The sequence below is a fragment of the Rana temporaria genome, chromosome 4, assembly GCF_905171775.1.
Source record: "Rana temporaria chromosome 4, aRanTem1.1, whole genome shotgun sequence".
NCBI classification, from domain to species: domain Eukaryota; kingdom Metazoa; phylum Chordata; class Amphibia; order Anura; family Ranidae; genus Rana; species Rana temporaria.
This window is the reverse complement of record NC_053492.1, coordinates 220,089,417-220,101,860: the sequence shown is the minus strand read 5'-3', so window position 1 is coordinate 220,101,860 and position 12,444 is coordinate 220,089,417.

The window sequence follows — 12,444 nt, the reverse complement described above, 5'->3', positions numbered from 1 at the left end:
TCGGGAGGAATTGCAGAATGTGTTTTGGGGTGTAATTTGTGGTATGCATACGCTGTGTGTGAGAAATAACCTGCAAATAATACAATTTAGTGAAAAAAAAATAAAGATAAAAAATCTTGATTTTGCAAAGAATTGTGGGAAAAAATGACAACATCAAAAAACTCACCATGCCTCTTTCTAAATACCTTGGAATGGCTTCTTTCCAAAAGGGTTCATTTTTGATGGGTGTTTATACTTTTCTGGCATGTTAGGGTCTCAAGAAATGAGAGGCCGTCAGTACTTCAGGTGTGATCAATTTTCAGATATTGGCACCATAACTTTCACAAAGACCAAATAATATACACCAATTTGTACTTAGTTTTACCAAAGATATGTAGCAGTATAAATTTTGGCCAAAATGTATGAAGGAAAATTACAAATTTGCTAAATTTTATAACAGGGGGGGCGTGGCCTGGACAGGCATGTGAACAGTCGCAGTTCACGGAGCTCCCGCTATTGATCCTGTAACAGTCCTGTTACCGGCGAAAACCGACATCGGCGAGCGTTCCATTCGAGGCAGCACACTCCACGGACCTTAGCGGAGGGTGTCTGGACGGTCGGCGAGGGTCCGGATGACCCGCAAACCTGAGAAGGGAGCCGCGGCCGGTTCGGCCATGGACATTCAAGATGGCGCTGGGGCCTCTCAGCAGCAGAGGACAGCGCGCGGGCCTGAAAAACATGCGGAACCTGGCGGTAAGGCACCCAAAGCGGCTAAACACCAGGGGAAAGAACCCCCCAAGGACATGCTCTACTACACCCAAAGATTGCAGGGTTCTACTAGCTCTCCGGCTCCCGCACAACTGACGTGGGCGCAGAGAGTTCAGGGCCAAAATGGCGATCCTAACATGGATGACACGCTGCCGCTTGAGAGCTCCACGGACACTATGCAGGACATATTTGGGGAGCCACAGGAGGATGCCCCGCAACCCACACTTAGTGAGATTCTCCGGGCGGTGCAGTTTGGGGAACTTACCGAGACAGTGTCCCTCATGCAACATGACCTCCAGAAGATCAGGAGAGGACCACGGCTGTGGAGGGTCGCATCAGCGAGATCGAAGACACGCTCCCACCCCTCACCAGGGACGCTAGGTCCGCACTGCAGCAGTCTGCACAGGCCGCCGCGAAAACAGACGACATTGAGAACCGCCTGAGAAGGAACAATGTCCGCATAGTGGGCCTCCCCGAGAAGGTGGAAGGTAGGGACCCCACTACGTTCATTGAGACCTGGCTCCAAGACACATTTGGCAAGGAGGCATTCTCCACACTGTATGCAGTAGAGAGGGCGCACCGAACGCCTCCCAGACCCCTTCCCCCTGGCAGCCCCCCCAGATCCATTCTTGCCAGACTCCTGAATTATCGGGACAGGGAGACCATCCTGCGGCTGGCCAGGGAAAGGGGATCGGTGCACTACAACAGAGCCAGAATATCGTTCTATCCCGACTTTTCAGCAGAGGTGCAACGCAAGAGGGCCAAGTTTATGGAAGTTAAAAAGCGTCTGCAGAGGATCCAAGTCAACTATGCTATGTTGTTTCCAGCCAAGCTGCGGATCACGGTGAGGGGCCAAGCTACGTTCTTTGAGTCAGCCGCGGAGGCCGCGCAGTGGCTGGACCACAATGAACAGGACCTGAGGAGACGCCGCAAGGAAGACAGAGGTGATTGAGGCCCTGACTGCCCTCTTACACAGCCACTAAGTTCGCCGCAGACCAGTTCAGTTGTTACCTGCAAGCCGGAACTTTACCTGATTATACGTTGCTAGCGTTGTTTACAGAGCTTCGCAAGCTGAATTGCACCCCCTCTGGACTTTATGCTACAGGGGGGGGCCTGCACCTATGTGCTATTTGGTACCAGCGATGACCCCTGGCTGGGGGAGTCTACATTTGTTTTTTGGTGCCCTGTTGGCACACGAGGATTGCTGGATCCACGCAGCGGGAGACCGCGAAGGAGACCGACCTCTGCCCCGGACGGGGCCGAGAGGTGGACACGTATGTTTAACTATTCTTTTTTGTTATTGATTATTTTTGATGCACTGCTCACAGAACTATGCCACTTGATGCACGGTTGCTTGCTGGACCCGAACCACCCCCGGCTGGGGCCCCGCCCGCTGGTGATGACCATGAGGCCCCGTGCCTCGGACGGTAACTATTGTCTGACTCAGCCATGGCCACCACCCCGATAGTGACTTGGAATGTGCGTGGGGTACATGACCCGCTGAAACGAACTATGATACGATCTGGTCTGAAGAAATTTCTCCCTGCCATTGTGGGGTTACAAGAGACCCACCTTACCAAGGACACGGTTGGGTGTCTGGGATTTTCCTGGGTGGGCAAGGCATATCACTCCACTCACACCTCAAATTCGAGGGGGGTGAGTGTACTGATACACGGATCCTTGGCCTACCAGGAAATAGATGCAACGGTTGACCCGCTTGGTAGATATGTTTTTTTATATTGCAAATTATTTACGGTATCTATGGTTCTAGCTTTTGTGTATATTCCTCCCCCTTTCTCGAGGGAGGTGTTGCAGCTCCTACTATCATACCTGGGTGATAAGCCGGATGTCCCTGTAATGATCATGGGGGACTTTAATGCGTGCATTGACCCGAGGGAGGATAGACACCGCCAGCCAAGATGCCCCAGGGGAGTAGGGGGACAGCTCTGAGCAGATTACTGGGGGAGGTGGGGTGGCTAGATGTCTGGAGAGCTAGATACCCTACGACCAAGCAGTTTTCATGCTTCTCCAAAACGCATTGGCTCACTGTCCCGTATTGATCTGTGTGTCGGGTCCCCTCAGGTACTCCATATGGTACCCAGGGTGGAATACTTCCCGCGGGGGGTCTCTGATCACTCTCCGCTGGTGGCCCACCTGGTCACGCGTCCGGTGTCCTCTCTGCCCAAAGCCCCTTGGAAACTGAACGCCTTCTGGCTAAAACTGTTCACTTCCCATGACCATGTTACACGCCGGATAGAACAATACTTCTTAGATAATTGGGGGGGGGGGGCGGAGAGGGTCCTGGGCTGGGATGCCTTCAAGGCATGCATGAGGGGAACGTTTATTGAGGAGATTGCGTCCATAAAGCACAACTCGTCTGCTCTCTTAGAGCGGGTGGAGGATCAGGTGAGACAATTAGAACTGACCTATGTTATTGACCCCTCGGAGTCCGCGAGGGAGGCATGGATGTCGGCCCAGGACTCTCTGGACCGGCTGAGATCCTCCACAGCGGAGAAAAAGCGGTTCTTTACCCAGCAGGCCTACTATGAGGAGGGGGAGAAAACGGGCCGCTTGTTGGCCAGAATTGCACGGTCGCAGCAGGCCTCCCCGGCCATAGCAGTAATCCGGGACATGCAGGGGCGGCTGGTGAATGAACCAGAGCTGATTTTGACTGAGTTAGCGGCTTTTTACTCTGAACTGTACAGATCTTGGGACGATTTCACGGACGGGGAGCTGCAGCGCTATATGGATGCGATAGCTCTCCCAGCCTTGAAAGATGGGGCAAGGACGGAGCTGGAAAAGCCGCTGACTCTGGAGGAGTTGGGGGAGGCGGTAGCCTCGTTCCCCACATGTAAAGCCCCGGGGGATGACGGCTTACCCATGGAGGTGTATACTCAATACGGGGGGGTGGTGCTGCCTAAGTTACTCGAGGTGTTTAACGCCTCGCTCGACTCGGGGGCCCTGCCTCCCTCCATGACGAGGGCGAACATTATTGTGTTACGGACGGGGAGCTGCAGCGCTATATGGATGCAATAGCTCTCCCGGCCTTGAAAGATGGGGCAAGGACGGAGCTGGAAAAGCCGCTGACTCTGGAGGAGTTGGGGGAGGCGGTAGCCTCGTTCCCCACATGTAAAGCCCCGGGGGATGACGGTCTACCCATGGAGGTGTATACTCAATACGGGGGGGTGGTGCTGCCTAAGTTACTCGAGGTGTTTAACGCCTCGCTCGACTCGGGGGCCCTGCCTCCCTCCATGACGAGGGCGAACATTATTGTGTTACTGAAGGCGGGCAAGGATCCTTTGGATCCCGGATCATATAGGCCCATTTCTCTACTACAGAGCGACGTCAAAATACTTGCGAAAGTTCTGGCCATGCGCGTGAACAAAATCATTCTGTCCATTATACATCCCGACCAGGCTGGATTCATGCCATGTAAATCCACAGCGACAAATCTCCGGCCGTTGTACTTGAACATGCAGACCCCCTCGGAGACCGTTGGCAGTAGGGCACTGTTGTCGCTTGATGCCAATAAGGCCTTCGACAGTGTCGGCTGGCGGTATCTATGGGAGGTACTGACTAAATTCGGCTTCGGCCCTAGGTTCCTGGGGTGGGTCCGGCTTCTGTACGCTACACCTCAGGCAGCCATACGCATGGCAGATAGGATGTCCCACGCCTTTGCTCTGGGCAGAGGGACCAGGCAGGGATGTCCCCTGTCCCCCCTGCTCTTTGCCTTGGCCATCGAGCCCCTCGCGGTCCTGGTGAGGAGCTGCGGGGTGGTTCGAGGGTTTAGATATGGTGCCATACACGAGAAAATCATGCTATACGCTGATGACATGCTCCTCTTCTTGGAGGACACGGAGGGATCCTTGCAGCAGGTCATGGCCATTATTACAGACTTTGGCCGCTTTTCGGGGCTTACAATTGGACCAAATCGGCTCTGATGTTTCTAGATGGGGCACCCGCATTCGGGGATGGTCTTGCGTGTCCTGTGCCCGTAGTATCATCTTTTAAGTATCTGGGGGTCTGGATATCCCCCACGATTACGGACTACTGTAAATTAAATGTGCACCCCCTGTTGTCTAGATTCAGAGATAAAATACAAGTCTGGAACAAACTAAAGATGTCCCTGGCAGGTAAAACGAACCTCATCAAAATGATACTAATGCCTCAATTGCTGTATTTCTTGCATAACGCTCCCATGGTGATCACCCTTAAAATATTCAGAGTAGTCAACTCTCTTTTTAGGCAGCTGTTGTGGCATACCAAAACCCGCAGGATTAAACTAGAACAGCTGCAGCGCCCGAAAGAGGGGGGAGGGCTGGTACTACCCAATCCGTGGATATATTACTTGGCGGCCCAACTCCAGCACTTGATAGGTACCACAGGGGTGCAACCCGAGGCCTCGGCGGCTCAACTTATGCTGCGGGGATCGGGGGCAGCCACGATACCAGAGGGGCTGGAGGCTTGCAAATTCCAAAAACCCAATAGGCGAATGCCCACATTTGCTCTTGTCCAGAAGGTGTGGAATAAGGCAAAGCAGCTCCAAGAGGTAGCCGGGTTCACAGAGTTTAGTCCCATCTGGGGGAACGACTCCTATGAGGAGCTGGCCAAAATTGAGCAGGGACACAGGTGGAGCTCCTACGGGGTCACGCATCTTAAACATGTCTTTAGGGGGGGGCCCTACTTCCCTTCAGTGAACTACAAACCAGATTTAACCTGCCATGCACTATGCAGTTTTACTACAGACAGCTACAGCACGCAGTGAGAGCTCAGGGGGCAGCGGTTGAGTGGGTTCAGTCCCCCACGCCGGTTTTCCGTGCGTTGTTTTAAGCGAGGGATACCAAAGGCATGATCTCGCAATGTTACAATATGCTCCTGTCATCGTTCCTGGAGGGGCACCCCATGAGGGTGGCAGAGCAATAGGAGACAGACTTGGGGCCTATCGAGGGGGAAGTGTGGGAGGAAGCCCTGATGGCGGTGAATGCCTGCTCGCTAAATGTGTTGCCAAGGATATCTCAGCTCTACATTCTACTTAGGGTGCACTACACTCCGGTCAAACTCTTCAGAATGGGCCGTGCCCCGGACCCGTTGTGTGGTCGGTGCAGGGCGGCCCAGGGGGACTTCACAGGTACTGGTCAGGGGTTCTGGCGATCCTAAACTCTGTATTCCAGACCAATGTCCCATTGGACCCATTTTGCTGCCTGCTGGGCGTTTTGGAGGGGGCAATAGCGGAAGAAGGCACTAGAGTGGCGTTTACTAGGGCTTTGTTTCAGGCGAGAAAGCTTATCCTCATACACTGGAAGTCAAGGAACCCCCCATCGGTTAAGATTTGGGTACAACATGTGGGCAGGACTCTATTGATGGAAAAGTACATCTACCAGCACAGAGGTAAAGCAGGAACATTTTTCAAACTATGGGACCCATGGCTGGCGAAGCCGGGGCTGAGTCCCTTGGAGCTAGTTCAAGAAAGGCTACTTGGAGGGGTGTAGGGACAGGGACCGATCTGCAGGGCTCCTCGCCTGGTTACTTGAGAGGTTGAGCGGAGGGAGGTGGAACGGGAGTGGGGGCGGGGGTGGAGTTTAGGGGTTGGTGTTCAGTTGGCTATGATGCTATAATGATTGTGCATAGTAATTGTATGAAGTGCATCGGATGGTTGAACTGTATTATTGAAGATTTGCTTGTTAGTGTACTGATTGTATAATGTCATTTATACTCTGTTTGTCTGTTGTGTGAGCAATAAAAACCTTTTTGATTCAAAAAAATTTTTTATAACAGAAGCGAAGAAAAATTATTTTTTTTACTGAATTTTCAGTCTTTTTTCTTTTATAGCACAAAAAATAAAAAAACCCAACAGTGATTAAATACCACCAAAAGAAAGCTGTATTTATGTGGAAAAAAAGGACAAAAAGTTCATATGTGTACAATGTTGTATGACTGAGTAATTGTCATTCAAAATGTGAGAGCACCGAAAGCTGAAAATTGGTCTGATTAGGAAGGGGGTTTAAGTGCCCAGTGGTGAAGTGGTTAAGGCTTTTCCTGGTCATCCATATATATTATTCTACATATTGCTGGTAAAAATTGCAATAAGCGTATATTAATTGGTTTGCGCAAAAGTTATAGGGCCGGATTCAGATACCTGAGCGTATCTATCCGGCCGGCGTAACGTATCTTAGATACGTTACACCGCTGTAACTTTGGGCGCAAGTTCCGTATTCAGAAAGAACTTGCGCCCTAAGTTACGGCGGCGTAACGTATGTGGGGATGGGGATGTTGGGGGTGTGTTTTATTTAAATTTGCTTTGACCCCGCGTATTTTAAAAAATTTTTGAACGGCGCATGCGCCGTTCGTGAAAAAATCCCAGTGCGCATGCTCGAAAATCAGCCGCAAAACGTCATTTCTTTCGACGTGAACGTAAATTACGTCCAGCCCTATTCGCAAACGACTTACACAAACAATGTAAAATGTAAAAACTTTGCGCAGGAACGACAGCCATACTTAACATTAGCTACGCCTCATATAGCAGGGGTAACTATACGCCGAAAAAAGCCTAACGTAAACGACGTAAAAAATTGCGCCGGCTGAACGTACGTTTCTGAATCGCCGTATCTACCTAATTAGCATATTCCTCGCGTAAACATACGGAAGCGCCACCTAGCGGCCAGCCTGAAAATGCAGCCTAAGATACGATGGTGTAAGACACTTACACCTGTCGGATCTTAGGGATATCTATGCGTAACTGATTCTCTGAATCAGGCGCATAGATACGACCTCCCGAATTCAGAGATACGACGGTGTATCAGAAGATACGCCGTCGTATCTCTTTTCTGAATCTGGCCCCTTGTGTCTACAAACTATGGGAAAAATGTATGGCATTCTTTTTTTTGCTAGTAATGTCAGTGATCTGTGATTTTTAGCGGTACTGCGACATTGCAGCGGACAGATCAGACACTGTTGACACATTTTTGGGACCATTGACATGTATACAGCGATCAGTGCTATAAAAATGCACGGATTACTGTGTAAAAGTCATTGTAAGGGAAGGGGTTAACACATAACACTAGGGACGATCAATGGTTTAACTGTGTTCCCTAGTTCCCCAGATGAAGTGCTATGCCACGAAACGCGTCGGGAGAACTCCACTGCCGCCCCACTTGTATACAAGCGCTTTTTATCTCCAGCCAAATGTAAGTTTGATAGCTGCAAATAAATAATTTTAAGTTTTTCAAGACGGGATTACGCTATGTGGCCACTTTTTTCTCTTATCTCTATATACAATTGACACGCTGTGAGAAAATCAGCCTGGGGATCCAATTTCCAGCACAGCTCCCAGTTTCTCTCAATTCACCTATCCTACAGAAGATATAATGACCGGCTAACGTGCGACTCTGCCAAGGATCGTTCATAACATTAGTCATTTTAAGCCTTCTTTGACTTTCGGTGGCATATGTCATCTTAAGTCAACGTGCTTTGGTAAGTCTGCATTGCTTTCAGTGGTGGGATTATCACATATCGGAGAAGTCACCTATTTCATCCATTCACTCATTCACTTGATTGACTTTTTTGGTGTATGCAAACTTTTTCATCTAGCAGCAGTCGATCACATCAGCTTTGTGTTTTGTTACTAATCAACAGGCGTAACAGTTCACCCTGTATCACGTGCCAGCGGCACATTTCTTGTTCCTTGGTGCACATTCTATTTATAATTGTTTTGTGTTTTATATTTGCACATTTATTGGTATTTGATTTTCATCATTGATAGTCACTTTAAGCGCTACACATTTATTTTCTTTTGTTTTCTCTGCTTTTCTCAAACGAGCCGTGTTAGCAGCTACCATTTACCTAATATTGGTAGCACAGGGTATCCACTTTTTTACATATTGCTGGTAAAAAATTGCAATAAGCGTATATTAATTGGTTTGCGCAAAAGTTATAGTGTGTACAAACTATGAGAAAAATTTATGGCATTCTTTTTTTTGCTAGTAATGTCAGTGATCTGTGATTTTTAGCGGTACTGCGACATTGCAGCGGACAGATCAGACACTGTTGACACATTTTTGGGACCATTGACATGTATACAGCGATCAGTGCTATAAAAATGCACGGATTACTGTGTAAAAGTCATTGTAAGGGAAGGGGTTAACACATAACACTAGGGAGGATCAAGGGGTTAACTGTGTTCCCTAGTTAATGTTTCTAACTGTATGGGGATAGGATTGACTGGGAGAGGAGATATATTGCTGTTCCTACTTGGTAGGAACAAACAAGATGTCTCCTCTCCCCTGACAGAACAGGGATTTGTGTGTTTATACACACAAATCCCTGTGCTGGCACTCGTGCCCGCAATCGCGGGTAGCCGGCGGCGATCAAGCCCGCTGGGCACGTGCATCGGGTCCCTCGCCGAGCAGCAGGCACGCATGCACTGTACCCATACGGGTGTTTTGTTCAGCAGAGCCATTATGCCGATGTATATAGGCGTGAGCCGGTCGGCAAGTGGTTAAATGTGGAATTTATGTCCCTATAACACCTGATGGTGTTCCCTGCATGTTGGGCCTCTGTATGAGGCCAGGCTGTGGAAAAGTCTCACACATGTGGTATCGCTATACTCAGGAGGAGGAGTAGCAAAAGGTGTTTTTTGGGTGTAGTTGTATGCATTTGCCATGTGAGAGAAATAACCTGTTAATATGACAATTTTGTGAAAAAAATGAAAAAAAACTCTTGATTTTGCAAAGAATTGTGGGAATAAATTACAACTTAAAAAAACTCACCATGCCTATCACTAAATACCTTGGAATGTCTACTTTAGAAAAAGGGGTCATTTGGGGAGTATTTGTACTCTCCTGGCTTGTTAGTGTCTCAAGAAATGAGATAGGCCATCAGTACATCAGGTCTGATCAATTTTGGAGACTCTTTAACTTTCACAAAGACCAAATAATATACACTGATTTGGGGTATTTTTACCAAAATTGGAAAGAGGTTACTTTTTGTACTTTGTGCAATGCGTTAAATTGTGGGAATTTCTACACACAGCCTACCTAACAGAAGAACTTTGGGAGTAATGTACTTAAAGTACCGTATTTTCCGGCGTATAAGACGACTTTCTGGATGCAAAAAAATGCATCCAAAGTCGGGGGTCGTCTTATACGCCGGGTACGGTCTCAGTACTCACTTTTTTTCCCCAGCGGTGACAGTCTCCATGCGGCGAGCGCGAGCGTGAATGAAGCCGCGCCTTCTCTTCAGAGTGTTCTGTGATAGGAGGAACAAAAATCTTCCCAGCAGCGCCTCTGTTCTGTGTTCCTCATATCACAGATGCCTTCTCATCCTCGGACGAGATGAGAAGACGTCCGTGATAGGCGGAAACAGAACAGAGGCGCTGCTGGAAAGATTTGTGTGCCGCCTATCACAGAACACTCTGAAGTGAAGGTGCGGCTTTGAAATCATTCACGCTCGCACTCGCCGTATGGAGACTGTCACCGCTGGGGAAAAAAAAGTGAGTGTTATTGCACTGGGGGGGCAACAAGTTCAGGCATGTAATGGCACAGTGGCAATGTGGGGGCATGTAATGGCACAATGGCAATGTGGGGGCATGTAATGGCACAGTGGCAATGTGGGGGCATGTAATGGCACAGTGGCAATGTGGGGGCATGTAATGGCACAGTGGCAATGTGGGGGCATGTAATGGCACAGTGGCAATGTGGGGGCATGTAATGGCACAGTGGCAATGTGGGGGCATGTAATGGCACAGTGGCAATGTGGGGGCATGTAATGGCACAGTGGCACAGTCTGGGCATGTAATGTAATGGCACTGTCTGGGAATGTAATGTAATGGCACAGTCTGGGCATGTAATGTAATGGCACAGTCTGGGCATGTAATGTAATGGCACAGTGAGGAATGTAATGGCACAGTGAGGAATGTAATGGCACAGTGAGATTTGAAAAAGCCTGTTTCTGTCAGCGGTTCTGGCTCCCCCTCAGCTTCCAGAAAGACTAGAAGGAAGGGGGTAGTCTTATACAGTGAGTATATCCCAAAATCAAAAATTTTCCTGGAAAATTAGTGGGTAGTCTTATACGCCGAGTCGTCTTATACGCCGGAAAATACGGTATACAGGTATTAGTCAGGAGTATGATATGTAAAACACAGGGAGGGTAATTGATCAAAACTGGAACAGCCTGCTCAGTCAAGCTTTGAAAATGAAATATGAAAGCTGATTGGTAGCCATGCACAACTGCCCTAAATCATGGCTGCTCCAGTATCCATTGTGCCTAGGAGTGCAGAACGCATAGGCCACTTTACAGAGTACAACAACCAAAATTTCCCCCTCTTCCAAATACAAATCACCCCCCTCCCCCCAGCACTGATCTCCACTAACATCCCTAAACCCCTGTTTAGCCTACTCCTTCAGTACAGACCTCCCCAGCACAAACCCCTCAGCACAGACTCCCCTCCCCAGCACAGACTGTCCCCCTCAGCATGGATCCATCAGAACAGACCAGTTTGCCCCAGCATGGACCGGGCCCCCAACACAGACCTCTCAATAAAGACTAACCCCATGAACACAGACCTTTCAGTACAGGCTTACCTCGCCAGTACAGACCGAACCTCAAGCACAGACCCTTTAACATACACCAACCTGCCCAGCACACACACCTAAGTACAGACAGACCCCTTCCAGGACAAACCCCATCAGTATAATATGGACCTGACAGACCCCTCAGTACAGACCGATCCCCAGCAGAGATCCCTCACTACAAAAGGCCATAAACATAAACTCCTCATACACATGCCCCCCAGCACAGACCCTCAGTACAGATTTACCCCCCTAACATTCCTAAATCCCCTGTCCAGGACCCTTCCCCAGTTCAGATCCTCATCCCTCTATACAGACAAACCCCCCCAAGCACAGATTCCTTAGTACAGACAACCCCCCGGCATGAACCCCTCAGAACAGACACCCCCTGCACAAACCCCTCAGTACAGACTGATCTCCTAACATTTCTAAATATATCCTCCGAACCCCCCTCCCCCAGTACAAACCCTTTAGTACAGATGCCCTCCCAAGTACAGAGCCCTCAGTGCAGAAAACCTCCATCCCCTTGCCCAAGTACAGAATCCTCAGTGCAGACATCTCCAATTCCCCCTTGCCCAAGTACAGAATCCTCAGTGCAGACATCTCCAATTCCCCCTCCCCAAGTACAGAATCCTTAGTACAGATCCCCCACACTCTCCAATACAGAATACTCAGTACAGACCCCCTACATACCCCCCCATCCCATACAGAATCTTCAGTACGGACACCCCCATAACCTTTCTATCCCATAAAAAATCCTCAGTGCATACACCACCATCTCACACAGAATGCTCAGTACAGACATCTTGCATACACTGAACACATACAGGACCTTTAGTACAGATACCTTGCATAATCCCATTGCATACAGAATCCTCAATATAGATACCCCCATACCCTATCCCATACAGCATCCTCAGTACAGATACCTCCCTTACCCCTCTATCCCATACAGAATCCTCAGTACAGACACCTCCCCATACCCCCCTTCCCATACAGAATCATCAGTACAGACACCCCCATGCCCCCATCTCATACCGAATCTTCAGTAAAGACACTTTCCCCATCCAACGCAGAATCCTCAGTATAGATACCTCCCCATACCCCGATCCCATACAGAATCATCAGTACA